Raw genomic sequence first — 16,615 nt, 5'->3', positions numbered from 1 at the left:
ACAATATACCTTGCTGGCGTAAACTTTTTGTGGGAAGGCCACAGCTTTATTAACTTTTATTAACTGAAAACGTTATTAATTTTTCTCCTAACTCTTCCCATGCCTAAAAGTCTCGTAACAAGTCAAAGTCCAAGAAACAGCACCAGGCGTGAGAAAGCCCCTAAACGGCCTGTAAACGCCTTCCTTTTCCGCTGGCATGGAAAGTCCAACTAACGCCAAACAGCTGTGACGACTTGAAACGCAGTGAAAAATCCTTCCGCATAAATTGCTAAACACTTCCTCCCCCTCTGACCAGAGGGCGGGCGGGCGGGCGTCTTCTCTCTGGCTCTTCTCCTCGTGGACTGCCGACTCCTCCCCTTCCTCTCTACACTTCCTTCTCCCAAACCCCTCCCTTTGTCGCTTCTTCTGTTAACCCTTTCTAGAACCTTCTCGCCCCCCAGTCCCTAGCCCCTTTCCCTATGCGGTCTGTTGCTTCCTAGACTGGGGGGACTACCTCTTACCTTATAACTTGCTCCAATGTAATAATAACATATTCAATAGTAACGGCGCAACATAATAATAAACACACAATATACCTTGCTGGCGTAAACTTTTTGTGGGAAGGCCACAGCTTTATTAACTTTTATTAACTGAAAACGTTATTAATTTTTCTCCTAACTCTTCCCATGCCTAAAAGTCTCGTAACAAGTCAAAGTCCAAGAAACAGCACCAGGCGTGAGAAAGCCCCTAAACGGCCTGTAAACGCCTTCCTTTTCCGCTGGCATGGAAAGTCCAACTAACGCCACGAAGGATGCAGCGTGTACGCTGCATTCCGCCCCCCACATGCCAGCGACAACGCCGCCTCCACCCCGTCCTGCAATCCTGACAGGAAAGTATCCATCCCAATGTCGCTGAGGTGCACTCCATCGCACCTCAACATCCCCGGCTCCCTCCTCTCCAGCTCCCAATGTCTTACCGCCACTCCGCCTAAAGATTTAACGAATTTCGACATCTTGAAGTTAATACTTCTTCTCACCTTCTCGATAGCCTCCGCGTCTCTTGCTTCCCGCCAGAATCTCCTCGCCACGATGTCCGACCATACCAATATAACATCCTTAAAAAACTCTTTGAAACGCACCATATCCTCTTTTATAAGTGCCGTTAGCTCTGCTACTTTCATTTTCCCTAAATCATTGCCTCCGGCATGAATCACCAGAATTACCCTTTCCGGAGACCACCTGCTGATATACAGGACTTCACGTAGCAGCCTGGCCCAGTGCAAACCCCTGATACCGTGCCATCGCACTTGCGTTTCTTGTAGACCCAAGTTCGCCCCCATGGGCCGAGCCCTCGCTCTCCTCTCGGCCCAATAGATATATGAATGGCCGACCAACCAAACCGTCCATCCTGCTACTGTAAAGAAAAAACAAAAAGAAAAACCAACCAAACTAACTTATTACCTAAGTTTTACAAAACTCTTAGATCCGGTCGAACATAAGACCTGTAGGCCTCCGACCTCCACCGGCCCACCCTCTTCACCTCTTCTCCCTTAAGTCCGCACGCAAAAGCTGACGTCGCCGCGCCAATCCGAAACGAGTGTGTTCCGAACTCACCTGGCTCAAAACCTAGCTTAGCCAAGCATGCGCGCATGACTGCCCTGAACTGAAACTTCGTCAGCGGGGAGCCTGACGCGTGCGCTAACAGAGGACCCGCTCCTCTATGCGTTTTTATGAAATCCCTCAGCAGAGTCACAGGGCAGCATGCTGACCCTATGGCTGCTATGCGCAGCCATTCGCCTGCGCCATAGACGTCCGTCTTGGACTTCCTGATGCATAACTTCACATCCTGCTCGTCGACGAGGGCGTCTGCAAAAAGCAGGCCGCCCTGTCTAGTCCTGCTGGGGGATACTAGCTCCCCCAGCCGCAGCGCCGCAAAAAAGGCCAATGAAAAAGCTGCCCGGAACAAACTTACCTCCTGCTCGTTACTGCAGACCAAATCCAAGCTTTCCAACATTGCACCCAATAATTCAAAAGTTATAGGTCGTCTACCGTCTCTAGACGACTTCTCTTTCCTCCAACCTTTGATTATCTGTCCAAAAACGAAGTCTTTTGTGACATCGCGAGCGCCATGAAGCTTAAGCAAAAATGCGATCGCCGTGAGGTGCTTCCGCGCCGCGTCCGCCGACGCGCCCCGTTTCCGCAAGTCCGTTAGCGTATCTAGCGTCACCGATCTCGCCTTCTCTTCGTCGGGAAATACCCCCCCCGCTGTCGCTATCCATGCTGTCCAGATATTGCTGTACCGCCTCCATGTCGATTCCGCAACTGAGCTGCGAATCAGCATTAGGAGCTCTCTTCTACCATCCCCCACAAGAAAGCCGGGCAACGTACCCCCTCGACGTCCGCCGTCGGGTGCAGCTCCCTGAAACTCTCCATCTGGAAACGAGAAAGAGCGTCAGCAGTTTTATTAAATATACCTGGCACGTGTCTCGCCTTTAATTTTACGTTGCATAGCAAACACCTCAACACCAATTGACGAAGGACCGCCAAAACCAAACCAGACGAGGAAGACTGCTTGTTCACAGCTCTCACCACCGTCTGATTATCCGACCAAAAACATATGTTTTTGTCCTTCAATCTCGCTCCCCAAATTTCCATGGCCACCAACAGGGGAAAAATTTCCAGCAACGCAATGTTTTTAACCCAACGTCTGGACACCCACTCCCCAGGCCAAGGAGCGTTACACCAACTGTTTTCCAGTATTATTCCGAAACCGTATGCACCCGACGCGTCCGAGAAAAGGGACAGGCTCTCGTTCGTCAGTTCCGCCGATTGGCAGATCACCTGACCATTGAAAGCCTGGAGAAAAATCCGCCACACGTGCAGGTCTGCTCGGATTCCTTTTGTAACTCTTATGAAATGATGCTTTTCTTTGACCCCCGCCGTGGCCAGCGACAAGCGCCTGGCAAACGGGCGGCCCATAGGAATGACCCTACAAGCAAAATTCAACAAGCCCGTCAAAACCTGAAACTGATGCAGTGTAGCTTTTCGCGAACCGCCAACCGTCTCCACCACTTGCCGCAATCTAAGGACTTTATCCTCTGGCAACCGAAAAACCATCTCGCAAGAGTCTATCTCTATACCCAAAAAGGTGAGGCACGACAAAGGACCGACCGTCTTTTCCCGCGACAACGGAACCCCCGCCTTTTCCATCAGAGCCTGAAATGACGCAAGTAGCAAACCGCATATCTCTGACCCTGCTGGACCAACGAACAGGAAATCATCTAAATAGTGCAGTGCCGATGAGATGCCCGTCTCGAATCTCAACATCCATTCCAAAAAGGAACTGAAAACCTCGAAATAGTAGCACGAGATGGAGCAACCCATGGGCAGGCACAGATCCACAAAAAACAACCCGTCAATCCGGCAACCCAAAAGGTGAAAACAGTCCGGGTGAACCGGGAGCAGCCGGAAAGCCGATTCAATATCCGCCTTGGCCAGCAATGCTCCGGGACCCGCCTGCCTTACCAGTTCTACCGCCCTGTCGAACGACGTGTATGACACCGCAGTTTGCTCTTTTGCGATCCCATCATTGACCGAGTCACCTGTTGGGAAAGACAGATGATGGATAAGCCGGAACTTGCCAGGTTCCCTTTTTGGGACCAGGCCCAATGGAGAAACTCGCAAATTCTCGAACGGCGGCTCCCTGAAAGGACCCGCCATGCGACCCAGTTCCACTTCCTTAAGCAGCTTATCCATCACCAAGCTCTTGTTGTCGCGAGCCGATTTTAAATTGGGGCTAAGTGTAAGCGCCGAACCCGAGATGTGGGGAATCGGGAAGCCAGAGGTAAACCCCGCTCTAAGCAGTCTTGCCTCCTGCTTCCTGTGATACCTGGCGAACCACCAATCCAGGTACTGTACGCTCACTGGGGATGTTCCCAGCCGCGGGCACGCTTGCAACCGACGATGTCTTCTGGCGTCTGAAGCAACGCACTGCTGCGTGTGCTCCTCCGCAGAAGGAACACTCGTGCCGAAATTTACATGACGCGAGGAACCGACAATGACCTTCATTGAACGCCCAGCAGGAACCCGATGGCTTGTGCACCACAGGCGCCTGCTGTCCCGAGCTGGCTCCTGTGGTGGTTCCTGGAAAAAACGATTTGGTAGGTTTTTGTGCCAAGATTAATTGAATCCAAGCGTCAGTCGCCTTAGTGGCCCAACTGACATTCTTCACCCCGGAAATGCGCCGACGAAAATCTTCGTCATAACGCCACCAAGCCGCACCTCCGTGCAGCTTGTAGGCGCTGTGTATCGTGTTGATGTATATCAGCAGTTCCGGACCTTTTTGCGGATACTGCTGACAAACCACATGTGCTAAAATCAGAATCGCTTGCAACCAATTACTGAAGGTTTTAGCGATTCTCGGTTTTTTGTCGACGCCACGCTCCGAAAAACGCTCTTTATCCACGGCGACATGTTCCACAGACAACAATGACCAGATGTCCACATACACACCATTCCTTATTTTCTCCAAAACCTCTTCCGCGAGGCCAACGCCCAGCGGAGCCACACCACAGAATAATGAATCTGCAAACCGCAAACCACCTTTTCCAAGCTCTTCGCTTGCCCCGCTCGCCTCTACGGACGAAGCCCCGGGTGCGTGAGCCACCAAACCAACCTCAGGCGAGCCTTGACTCCCTGGATGCACATAGGACACTGGTAGTCCTTCTTTATCAAATTGCTTAACCAGCGCCTTTAGCGCTACCATAAAATCGTTATCACCGGGCGATGCAGTGCCCCATACTTTTGCACATGTTGACTCACCCGCTCTGCTGTCCTCCGGTCTTGCCAAGGGATACACGGGGGCGGGTGGTCTCATTCTGTAGACCATTGGGCTTTGGGCCGCGTGTCGTACCTGAACTCTATCGTGAGCGACACCACGGCTTTTAGGGCTCCGTACGTCTGAAGCCCCGCAGGCTGCAATCGCTTCGCGATGCCTGCTACTACGACCGGCTCGCATACTATCTGCGGAAGAAGCCGGGAATACATGAAATGTGGACCGCGGAGCCCAAGCCTCCACTGCTTGGCTGCTACGCCCGCTGGTGTCCCGACCCGCTTCTGTACGATTGTGCAGCCCCGCACGCGGGGTTCTCCCGCAGCTTGCGCATTCATCGCCTGAAGATGGCGCCGAAGAGCTAGATTGTGCGCACCTACCCCCCCTTCCCCCGCCCGATGCGGCTGGCCCTGGCAAAACTCGCTCCCTCCTGACTTGCATACCCAGCTCCGCCCCCTCCTCCCTAACGTTCCTGTGAGAGGTACTCTGATGGTAGGCATTCTCTCTCACATGTACCCCCCCATAAGGCGCTCTATGCCTACCCGCTGCATATACCCTGTGTCGCTTACTAACAGCCCCCTCTGCCTGGGACGCTACGTCCCGCTGCATTGGGTGAGAAAGCCCGCAAACAGCCTGCTCTGCGCTGCTGCTGCTGCTACCCGCACTACTCTCTCTCCCCCCCCTCCCCCTTTCCACCCCCCCGCTCCTAAGCACCGTGCGCGCGCTTTCAACGGCTCCTCCGGCGGCCGTTCGGCCCCTTTGCGTGCTCCTCCACGGCACCTCCGGCTCCGGGCTGTACAGGGACTCGCTCCCATAGCCCCCGCTGCTCCTGCCGTAAAGTAGCACTTCTCCGCCGGGACTACTTCCCGGCCGCGGATCCCTCCGCCCTCCACCGACTCCACTCACAGTTTGCGGCGGCTGCACCCCAGCCGCCTGTCGGACAGCCGCAGGGGACCCCCCACCCGCGCTGGACTTACCACCGCCGATCGCCGACATCCCGGTAAGTCCCGATTCGTCCATGCGCGGCGCTTCGGCGCCGCTCCCACGTGCGCCCCGACTGCTCCTCTGCCCTTTGCGCTGCGACCGCGCCAAAACGCTCCCACCAGATCTTCTGCTTGCCGGGCTCCCTCCTCTTCCCCCCTTCTTCGCGGCCGGACTTGGGCTCAGCCTGGCAGGGGGGAGGCGTCTTCTCATGGGTCTCCCACGGGGCTCCGGAGCGGGTACCGGCTCCGGAATATTCCTGTCCGGGGGGGCTTCTCCCGATGATGCGGCGCTTACCTCCGCGGCCATCTGCAGCAGCCATTGCGGTCCTTGACTGGCCACGGCGTCCTTTATTTGCTGCATCAGTTGCTCCATGCCGCCTGTACCACTTCTTCTGTCTTGGGACTTCGATCCTTAATCGCAGCAACCTCACTCTTGGGTCTTCCTTCCTTCTCTTCAGCGTCCTCTGTCTTGGGTCTTCGGTCCTTGCTTGCAGCTTCCTTTCTTGGGACTTCGTACTTGCTTGCCGCGGCTTCCCTCACGGGCTGTCAGGTCTTCTGGAACTGTAGGATCCGTACCTTCGATCCACAAAGTGAGATCCTTGTTTTAAATTGTATTCCAAATTGTAATCCAAGGTAGCGTGGGTCCACACGTCTTCTCTCTGGCTCTTCTCCTCGTGGACTGCCGACTCCTCCCCTTCCTCTCTACACTTCCTTCTCCCAAACCCCTCCCTTTGTCGCTTCTTCTGTTAACCCTTTCTAGAACCTTCTCGCCCCCCAGTCCCTAGCCCCTTTCCCTATGCGGTCTGTTGCTTCCTAGGATGCATCTACCGTGTTTCCCCGAAAATAAGGCACCCCCTGAAAATAAGGCACCTCCTGAAATTTGCAGAAGTCCCAAATATAAGGCACCCCCCGATAGTATTGCTTTTTTTACCTAGTATATACTCGAGTATAGCTCGGCTTATACTCGAGTCAATAAGTTGTACCAATTTTTTGTAGTAAAACTTATTGACTTGGCTTATACTTGGGTCGGCTAATACTCGAGTATATACGGTGTGTGTGTGTGTGTGTGTATATATATATATATATATATATATATATATATACACACCTTCATAGGAAATAGCTAGCAGTTGAATGGTTAACAAGCTCAATATTATACCCTGGTATGTACAAGTACAATGTTGAAGCTAAACACTCTACTCATCTTCCCAGCGCTAGCTCACAAGGGGGGGGGGGGGATTTCTTATCTCTGACTGCATACCTTTGGGTCCAGATTGGAATATTAATAAAGCCTATGCTACTTGAGTATATAGGATTTACGTGTTCACATAGCGACATACAACTGGGGCGTAAACATATGTAAATTATAGGCGCTATTACATACTAGGCCAATCATGAGTTGTTATGATGTTGGGGTGGAGGGCGTACATGTAATGGGTGCGTCATCTTCAACTATATCTGTATTGTATTTCCTTTGAATGAATCAGAAGGGTATTGAAGGATAACACCACTCAGCTCAAATACATATATTTATGCATGAAGCTTCTCTTTAAAACCAAGTTGAAGCAAACCAGTGAAATCTTTTGGAATATGATTTTTTTCCCATAACACTATATAATGTACCATATAATGGTCCATCTTTGGGTGCGTTTTGTTTCTACGGCGCACACACTGCAACAAAAATGACCTGATAACTTTATTCTGTGGTTCAGTACAATTACTCTGATACCAAATTTAGGGCTCCGACACACTTGGGTTTTTTTTAACCCAAATGTCAATCGCACAAAAATCGCAAAGCACAAACTTTTGATGTGTTTTCAACATTAGAAAGTCCCATTGACAATCACGTTAAAAAAAACTGAGTAAACGCAGCATTAAAAAAGCACAAGTGTGTGGGAGCCCTTATATAGTTTTTTTTGCTGTACTACTTTTATTTTATTTTTTTATTTTCTGCCGCCATCTTCTGACAGCCATAACCTTTTAATTTTTCGTCAAAATAGTTGTGCCAGGGCTCATTTTTTACAGGACACACCTGATCTATTCCATTTTTAGCCTGACAAAGAGCCCGGGAGGTTCGCAAGCTCGCTATTACATCATGCATTTTTGTTAGACATTAAAAGGTATCATATCTACAAGATTACTTGGTTTCTCTTGCTGGGAACAATCACATTTTGCTCTACTGGCTAACACGGTACCAAACCTTCGCTGTACAGCAGTGACATCCTGTGTCCAGCAGAGGGCACTGCACACATGGGATATGTAACTACCCTGTTTTCCTCAAAATAAGTATAGGAAAAAGTCACACCAGAGAAGGAGACCTCTCTGAATGCCATTGCATCCTAAGTAGAGATGAGCGAGTATACTCGCTAAGGCACATTACTCGAGCGAGTAGTGCCTTAGCCGAGTATCTCCCCGCTCGTCTCTAAAGATTCGGGGTCCGGCGCGGGTGACAGGTGAGTTGCGGCGGGGAGCAGGGGGGGAGGATCTCCAGAGGATCTCAAGTGGAGGAACTCCAGCTGATCTGATATTGATGACCTATCTTGAGGGTAGATCATCAATAAAAATGACCTGGAAAACCTCTCAAATTTTTTTTCAAACTAGTAGAACATAAAAAAATCTATAAACATAGTATCATCATCATGGTACTGACCCACAGAATAATTTTTACTGCAACCTGAATGACGCCAAAACAACCCCTTCTGAAAAATGGTGCAATTGCTTTTAGAGATGAGCGAGTATACTCGCTAAAGGCAATTGCTTGAGCGAACATTGACTTTAGCGAGTACCTGCCTGCTCGAGATGAAACGTTCGGGTGCCGGCGGCGGGCAGGGAGCTGCGGGGGAGAGCGGGGAGGAACGGAGGGGAGATCTCTCTCTCCCTCCCTCCCCCCTGCTCCCTCCTGCTGACTGCCGCTACTCACCGCTCCCCCACGCCGGCACCCGAACCTTCAGTCTCGAGCGGGCAGGTACTCGATAAAGGCAATGCTCGCTCGAGCAATTGCCTTTAGCGAGTATACTCACTCATCTCTAATTGCTTTGTTAATTTAATATTTTCAAAAGTTTTGCAAAACATTATATGGTAAATTAAATGGTACAATTAAAATATGCAACTCTTATATGGCTATGTCAACAGAAAAATAAAAGTATTATGGCTTCTGAAGATCAAGGATGAGAAAACAAAGATTCAAAAAAATGGCAGGCAGTTAAAGGGTTTAAACAGAAGTAAGCAAAACAAATGTGAGCATCCATTACACCAAAGATTACTACTGTTTATCCAAACTATCTGATCTTTAATCACAACCATTTACCGTATATACTTGAGTATTAGCCGACCCGAGTATAAGCCGAGTCAATAAGTTTTACCACAAAAAAAAAACTGGTAAAACTTATTGACTCGAGTATAAGCTGAGTTATACTCGAATATATACTGGGTAAAAAAAAACCCTCCATACTCACCTCCCAGCCAGCGTCTGTGTCCCCGGTGGCGGTGTGGAAAGTTGCTTTAATTTCTGTGTTTCGGGCAGCGGTCAGGCAAGCTGATGGAATCCTCACCGCTGTCTTTCCCCGTCGTCTTCTCTGCTCGGCTCTGTCATCCCCCGTCGTCAGGCTGTGACTGGCTGGAGCTCGATCCAATTACAGCGCTTATTTCCACAGCACTGACAGCGGGGGATTTGAAAGCCAAGCACGGAGATGATGGCGGCGAGAATTCTAAAGCAGCTTGCCTGACCACAGTATATAGTGCTGAAAGCAAAATTTTCATTTTGCCAACAGTGTCCCCCCTGATGGGTTGCACTGAGTATTTATTTTGAATGGGGAAAATAGAATAAGATGCTGCAGACACACCACTGATAACCGCCTATCTCCTCTCGGAACGAAAATTTGGGCAAAGCTGAAATCCAACACCCCCTGATCCAACTGTAGAATCATGGATTCGTAGAGTTGCAAGGGACCTCCAGGGTCATCAGGGCCAACTTCCTGCTTAATGCAGGATTCACTAAATCATCCCAGACAGATGTCTGTCAAGCCTCTGTTTGAAGGCTTCCATTGAAGGAAAACTCACCACCTCCCGTGGTAACCTGTTCCACTCATTGATCACCCTCACTGTTTAATATCTAATCTGTGTCTCCTCCTTTTCAGTTTCATCCCATTGCTTGTAGTCTTTCCTTGTACAAATGAGAATAGTGCTGATCCCTCTGCACTGTGACAGCCCTTCAGATATTTGTAGACCGCTATTAAGTCTCCTCCCAGCCTTTTTTTATGCAAGCTAAACATTCCCAGATTCTTTAACCGTTCTACGTAGGACATGATTTGCAGACCGCTCACCATCTTGGTAACTCTTCTCTGAACTTGCTCCAGTTTGTCGATGTCTTTTTTAAAGTAGGGTGCCCAGAACTGTACATAGTATTCCAGATAAGGTCTGACTAAGGAAGAGTAGAGGGGTGATTTAGACTCTATGCTTCTCTTAATACATCCCAGAATTGTGTTTGCCTTTTTTGCTACTGCTTCACACTGTTCACTCATGTTCAAATTGTGACCTATTAGTATACCCAAGTCTTTTTCATATGTGCTGCTGCTTAACTCAATTCCTCCCATTCTGTATGTGCTTTTTTCATTTTTCTTGCCCAGATGTAGGACTTTGCATTTCTCCTTGTGGAATACCATTCTGTTAGTCGCCACTGATTGTTCATGTTTTTTTCAAATCTTTTTGAATCCTTGCTCTCTCTTCTCCAGTGTTAGCCATCCCTCCTAGCTTATTCAGTTTCCCCCCAACTTCTTCCTCCAGATCATTTATAAAAATGTTGAACAACAATGGTCGCAGGACAGAGCCTTTTGGTACCCCACTTTAGACATTTTTCCACTTGGATGTGTAGCCATTGTAAGACAGTGACTGATAGCGTGTTGGAGGGCAGATATGTGCCACCTAGCGGCCTGGGCTCGGTGGAGGAAGCCGGCAGTTGTGTGTTAGTAGCATTAAGCTACTAACACGTTGTAGCAAGTAAGCGGCTCCAAGCCGCATAGCCCGGGGCGGCTTTTTCTGGAGTGGTCAATGCAAAGGGTGGGATGGCCACTCCCACATACCAGATGAGGCCGGTACCAGGCCTTATAAGGCCTGGGCCTGCAGGTCAGAGATAGAGAGAGCGTCTGGCTGAGAGCCAGAGAGAGGGCTCTGTGGAGCAAGGAGCTCGGCTAGCCCAGCGTGCGGGCTGAGAGAGCCAAAGGCAAGGTTGACAGGGTGACACCCCTAACCTCAACACCCCGGAGGGTGTGGTGAGACCTCCACAGGTCTGAGGACTGGACTGGCTATGTGACGTTTTGAAGTGAGTAGTCAGGGCCGGACTCTGTGTAGTAAGTGCTCAGATGAGCCGGTGATTATTTTATGTTGGCCTGAAGTCAAGGCCTGTTTTATTTGTGTTGTATGCTGCAATAAACCCAGGCGAAGCCTGGACTAAAGGACCTTTTGTTGCCCAGTGTCACTGTCTCTGGCCGCGGATGCCCACGCTCCTACTGACCGTAAACGCTAATCCCCACATATAGTGTTTGGAGGCGGGCAGCGGTCTTAAAGAGACATACACCAGTTAATGGACATTCTGCTGCAGCAACTGTAGAACCGTTGCTAAGGGCAACCGCCCAAGGAAGAATTGTCTGAGAGTGCCGTAACCCCATGTCCTGGGTGGAAGCTGCAACGGCGCAGAAATCAGATACAGCCAGTATGGAGGAATGGCTGTAGCAATGGATGCAAGAGACAGTGCAGCAACAGGAGGCCATGGCTCAGCAGCAGAAAACCCATGGAGAGGCTATGCGGGTGCAGCGGGAGGAAAGGCAACTCCTAATAAAGCAGTTGGCTGCACTGACAGAGCCACTCAAGACTACAGTGAATGAGCCCCAGAAACTGATCACACGGCTGTGTTGGGAGAACAAGCCCCTAAGTGTGAAAAGTTGAAAACACAGTTTGAGAAAGAAAGTAGTCTTCAAGAGGTGGAGCAGCTGAAAACAAAAAGTGCAGGTCTCTTAAAGGAGAAGGAGCATTTTGAGAGGTTGGCTAAGGAAGAAGCTGATCGCCGAGTGTTGCTGCAACAGACGAATGTTCAGCATGAACAGCGCTTAAAAGAGATGAGAAGTAAGAAAGAAAAGTTTAAGGGATATCTTTTATCAGCCCATGAAGAGATACAAGACCTCAGAGATGTAGCCAGAAATGAGGCTGACCGCAGAGTATGTCTGGAGGCACAAGCTGCGCAGTATGAACAGGACTGTAAGAAACTGCAAATGAAAACCCAAGAGTTGGAGATTAAGTGTTGCAAGTTAGAAAGAGCTTCTACAGATGCACGTAATCAAACTACAGACTTGCAGAATCAGGTTGCAGAGTTGAAAATGCAGCTAGCAAAGAAAAATGGTGACTGGGAGTGCCAAGTAAGTCAGCTCAAGGAAGAGCTGGAAATACAGAAAGCTGCGTGCAGTCAGACCAAAAAGCAAGCAGAGTTCTTTGGAAGACTTACTGGGTCACAAGGAAAACCAGGAAGTGCTGCTTGAGATTGGTGTCCCAGCTACAGATGAGCTTGGATGAGGAAGCTGAAGTACATGGAACCCAAATCCAGGAGCTGGAACGGAGTCATGCTGCAGCTGTGGGGAAACTGTCCAAGCTGTTGAAGCAACTTGAAAAAGTGAAAGAAACATTGGAAAGTGAGTGTCTTGAGCTGTCCCAAAAGGTGAAGGGGTTGTTGGAAGACAAGTACGCATATGAATGCAAGAAAGACACAGTAGAGATGCAGCTTCAAGAGCTACAAATAAAGATAACGAAAGGTGACAGCATTGTCTGAGCAGGTGAGCAGGCTGCAGGAGAAGCTGGAAGCTCAGACTGAAGAGTCTCAGACGTTACTGCAAGAAGAGAAGCAGCAGAAGCTTGGTCTCAGTGCACACCCGAAGGCTATGCAAGATGAGAAAAATGTGCTCCTCAAGCAAGTAGGGGAGGATGCAAAAGCTATCGGAGCAGATTGCAACACTTCAGGCTAAGGTGGTGGATCTGGAAGATAGACTGGAAAAGAGAGCTTTGTGTTTGGATTCTGTGGAAGAGCAGAAAAGAGAAATACAAGGAGAATTAGAAACTACAAGGCAGCAGTGTGAAGAGAAGACAGCTGCCTGCGATAAGCTTGAGAAGGTTAAAGTACGTCTTCAGCAAGAGTTAGAAGATGCTTCTGTGAAGCTTGTTCTCCAAGAGGAGCTTGTGTCCAAACTAAGAAAGAATCAGCAACTATGTGAACAGCAGCTTACAGAGGAGAAAATCAGGTCTGCAAGATATGTCACTGAATGTGAACATGCTGAAGAAAAGGTCTGTATGAAAGAGACCGAAGTGTTAACTTTAACACCCACCCTGAAAATGTCAGAGAGGGAAGAGAAACAGTATGAGAACCCTGCATGCTAGGGCACCGTTGACAAGCAAGACAGTGAAATCCTTGAAGTGGAAGCGCTAAATCAGCTGTTTTGTCTTCAAACTGATGTCTATGATGAACTTGAGAAGTTTACAGTGAGTCTTCAGCAGGAGGTAGAAGAGATTAGTGTGGAGCTTGGTTACCAATGTCAGATGGCGTCCAACTGGGAGAAGAAACAAAAGATGTGTGAACAGTGGCTTACTGAGGGGAAGTCAGTATTTCCTAAAGTTGCAAAAGAAAGGCGTCACAAGCGGGTGCGCACTGAAATACAAGACTGGATTAGCGCCAAGACAGATGCTGAAAAGAGAACCCTGATACGGGAAAAGCTAAACGGTGTGTTCCAACAATCGGTAGAAAGAATGGAGTCCTTGTTGGAGGATATTAAGAAAGAGACTGAAACGCTAACCCTGAAGCGCCCCCTAAAAGTAGTGTCAGAAAAAAGAGCAGAGCTTCAGCAGTTCTCAGAGAAGTTGTGCACGAAGATAAAATGCTGTAAATCAGATAGCCAAGCGGCTGAAAGAAGGGTTCAGAGACCTGAGATGTCTAAAACCCAGTTCAGACAGAAAAGAAAAAAGGGGATTTTGTTAAAGAATCTGAAAGAGTTACAAGTAGTAAAGAATGCCAAATTATGTTTACAAAGGGAGACTACTGAAGCTCAGAAGGTCTCACAAGTGGCCGCAGAAGTCTTGAAAGAACTGCAGCAAAAGAATAGTGATGTACAAAAGCAAACCCCAAAAGTGAAGACACGGCCTGTTAGTAAAAAAAATAATGTATATACAAGAACACATCTGGGCTGAACATTACTTATCATACAACAGCAGTACATTTCAACCATTGCAGGAGTAGGAAGATTACTGATCCCTCTGATAGTGCTATCTTCCTAAGGGTCCATCGACAAACTATGAGCAAACTACTGGCACTTTTACACAGGCCAACAGTTGTTTAAATGACTGCATGAGCGCTGACGTCACTGCTAAGGTCGTTATCGCTCGTGCAGAGCGTTTTTCACTGAAAAACTTATTGCGGGCTTCTCGCTCAGGATGTGAATCGCTGAGCAGGGAGCATTTACAGGTAATGAGAAGCCAACAATTAAACGAAAGATCGATCATTCACTGTATAAGTAAATTAGAGGGACTGAAAGACCAGTATTTAAACCGAACGAGCCAGCAATGATTTTTATGCCTGCAGAAAATGAACAATGAATGAGAAAGGGATGATTTGTCATTCGATAATTGTCTGCGTTTACACTGAACGATTATCATTTATTTTCGTTTGTTACGATAACTATTCTTTGTAAAAGGGCCTATAACTGGAGGCACAGAGATCCCCAAACAGTTGTCATGGCACTGGATCCTAGACAAGTAAATGAACACTCCGTTGCCAAAAATGATAACCTGTTCTACTATTGTCCTATGTTCACGGGGTCCAGGCAGATGTGATGAGTGCAATAATACTGCCAACATGGGCACTTTAACAATGAACAGCCTGGACAGCGTTGTAAAGTTAGATCACCACTTTCATGTACATGTTCCACAATAGTCATTATTGTTTTGGCTCTTGTGATTTGCCTATAAAATGGAACTTGGACATGTCATACAAAGGAATGTTAAGTCATTGTTGTTGGCGCTGTGTGAAGGCAGGCCTTTGTTAGTCCACTTTTTGTTTGTTAGGTAGTCTGAGCATTGTTCGTGTGCCTTTAGATAATGAAATGTGGTTTGTGAGAAACAAAGAGCTTGCTCTTATGAGGCGAGTAATTTTTGCATGGTAGGAAACTTAATATCCCTCATTTGCTTGCTCTACTGAGCATGCTGTGAACGGTGCCGCTGCTTTGTCCGCTAGGCTGGAGATGGTTTTTCTACAGATCATCTTGCTTTAGCACTGTACTTGCACATGGTAATTTTCCTGTGGGGGGAAAAAAGATTGTATCATCCATTACTTCAAATGTACAGGTCTATATAAGTAAGACCCCATTTACACTGACAGATGGTCGCTCAAACGATAGTTTGACTGACAGTTTTTGAGCGATCATCTTTGCATAGTCTATAGAAGCTAAGTAGCTACTTAAGAGCTATGCAGGCGGAGCGGGACATCGCCGCTATCACTCAGCAAATAATACAGCTGTTCTGCATAAGCAAACAGCTGTATTGTTCTCCGCTATTACAGCTCGTGTCCCGCCGTGAACTACCAGCAGGACACGGGCTGTAAGAATCTTATCAGCGCTGCCGAATGTGATAATAGCCTGCACCGCTGAGACAACTAGAATTGAACGATGAACTACTGGTGCATGAAAACTGCACGATGTCCGTGCATGTAAATGCAACGGTTATCGTTCAAAAGACGGCTTTGAGCAAATTTTGAGCGAGAATCGTTGTCTAAATGGGCCTTAATACAAAAATGGGGGGGTTTATCTAAACCTTGCAACAATTTTGATACATTCCCATATTTAGCATTGCATATAATCTGGTAGTTGTAATGCATCATCATTGGCCTATAAGTTTTTTTTCAACTGCTCCCCAAAGCAAGACACAAGCATTTATTCAAATATCATGATTCGAATTCTCTGATTCGGATGCAGACTTCCAGTGCTTTGCTGAATGCCATCCAACACTGAGAAGTGGAGTAGTTTTATATAGTATGTCGGTACTAAATGGGCTATATCTTCTTATACCAGACTACTCTATGTAATCAATGTCTTGATGCCTCAACTGCTAATTTTAGAGATGGGGATTATGGATTGTCATATTATTGGAACAGATGCAACAGGCTACAGTAGGATTGTTTCCACTATTGACTAGTTTAAAAAAAAAAAATCAAAAACCTAGAACTGATATTAATGTATCTTTATTGTATTACTATGTATTTAAATGAAATATTAAAAAATAATATATTAATAAATTGTAAAAAATATATTATATAAGAGATGACTGCCTTTATCTATTTTAACCTCTTTATTTTTGCACTTCCTTTTAGATGAATAATGGGCATAATGAATCATTCGATGGCTATTTGCAAGCAGATTATGGTGCTATTACAAGTAGGCAGTTTAAGGCCGGGCTCACATAAACATATTGTAAAACGTTGCATAAAAATCACAGCATTTTACCACCATATGGAGCTGCTTATTGTCTCGTTTGTGCTCACACATGCCTGTGCATCTACAGCGTATTTTACACACTGGCTTCCTGTTTTTTCTTCTCTCATTTTCTTTCCCATGTCTCCTAGCAACATGCGTAAAAAATGTTCCACATACGCAATGTCATTGCGTATGCGCTGCATTTCGAACGCACCGATAGAGAACAGTAGGGCTCTTATGAGCGTAATACATGGATTAAATAGAACATGCTGCATTGTTTTTTATGTGCGAAACGTACACAAATATACGTTCATGTCAGCCCGGCCT

This window comes from Eleutherodactylus coqui, chromosome 3, assembly GCF_035609145.1.
Source record: "Eleutherodactylus coqui strain aEleCoq1 chromosome 3, aEleCoq1.hap1, whole genome shotgun sequence".
Classification (NCBI taxonomy): domain Eukaryota; kingdom Metazoa; phylum Chordata; class Amphibia; order Anura; family Eleutherodactylidae; genus Eleutherodactylus; species Eleutherodactylus coqui.
This window is presented reverse-complemented; position numbering follows the sequence as displayed.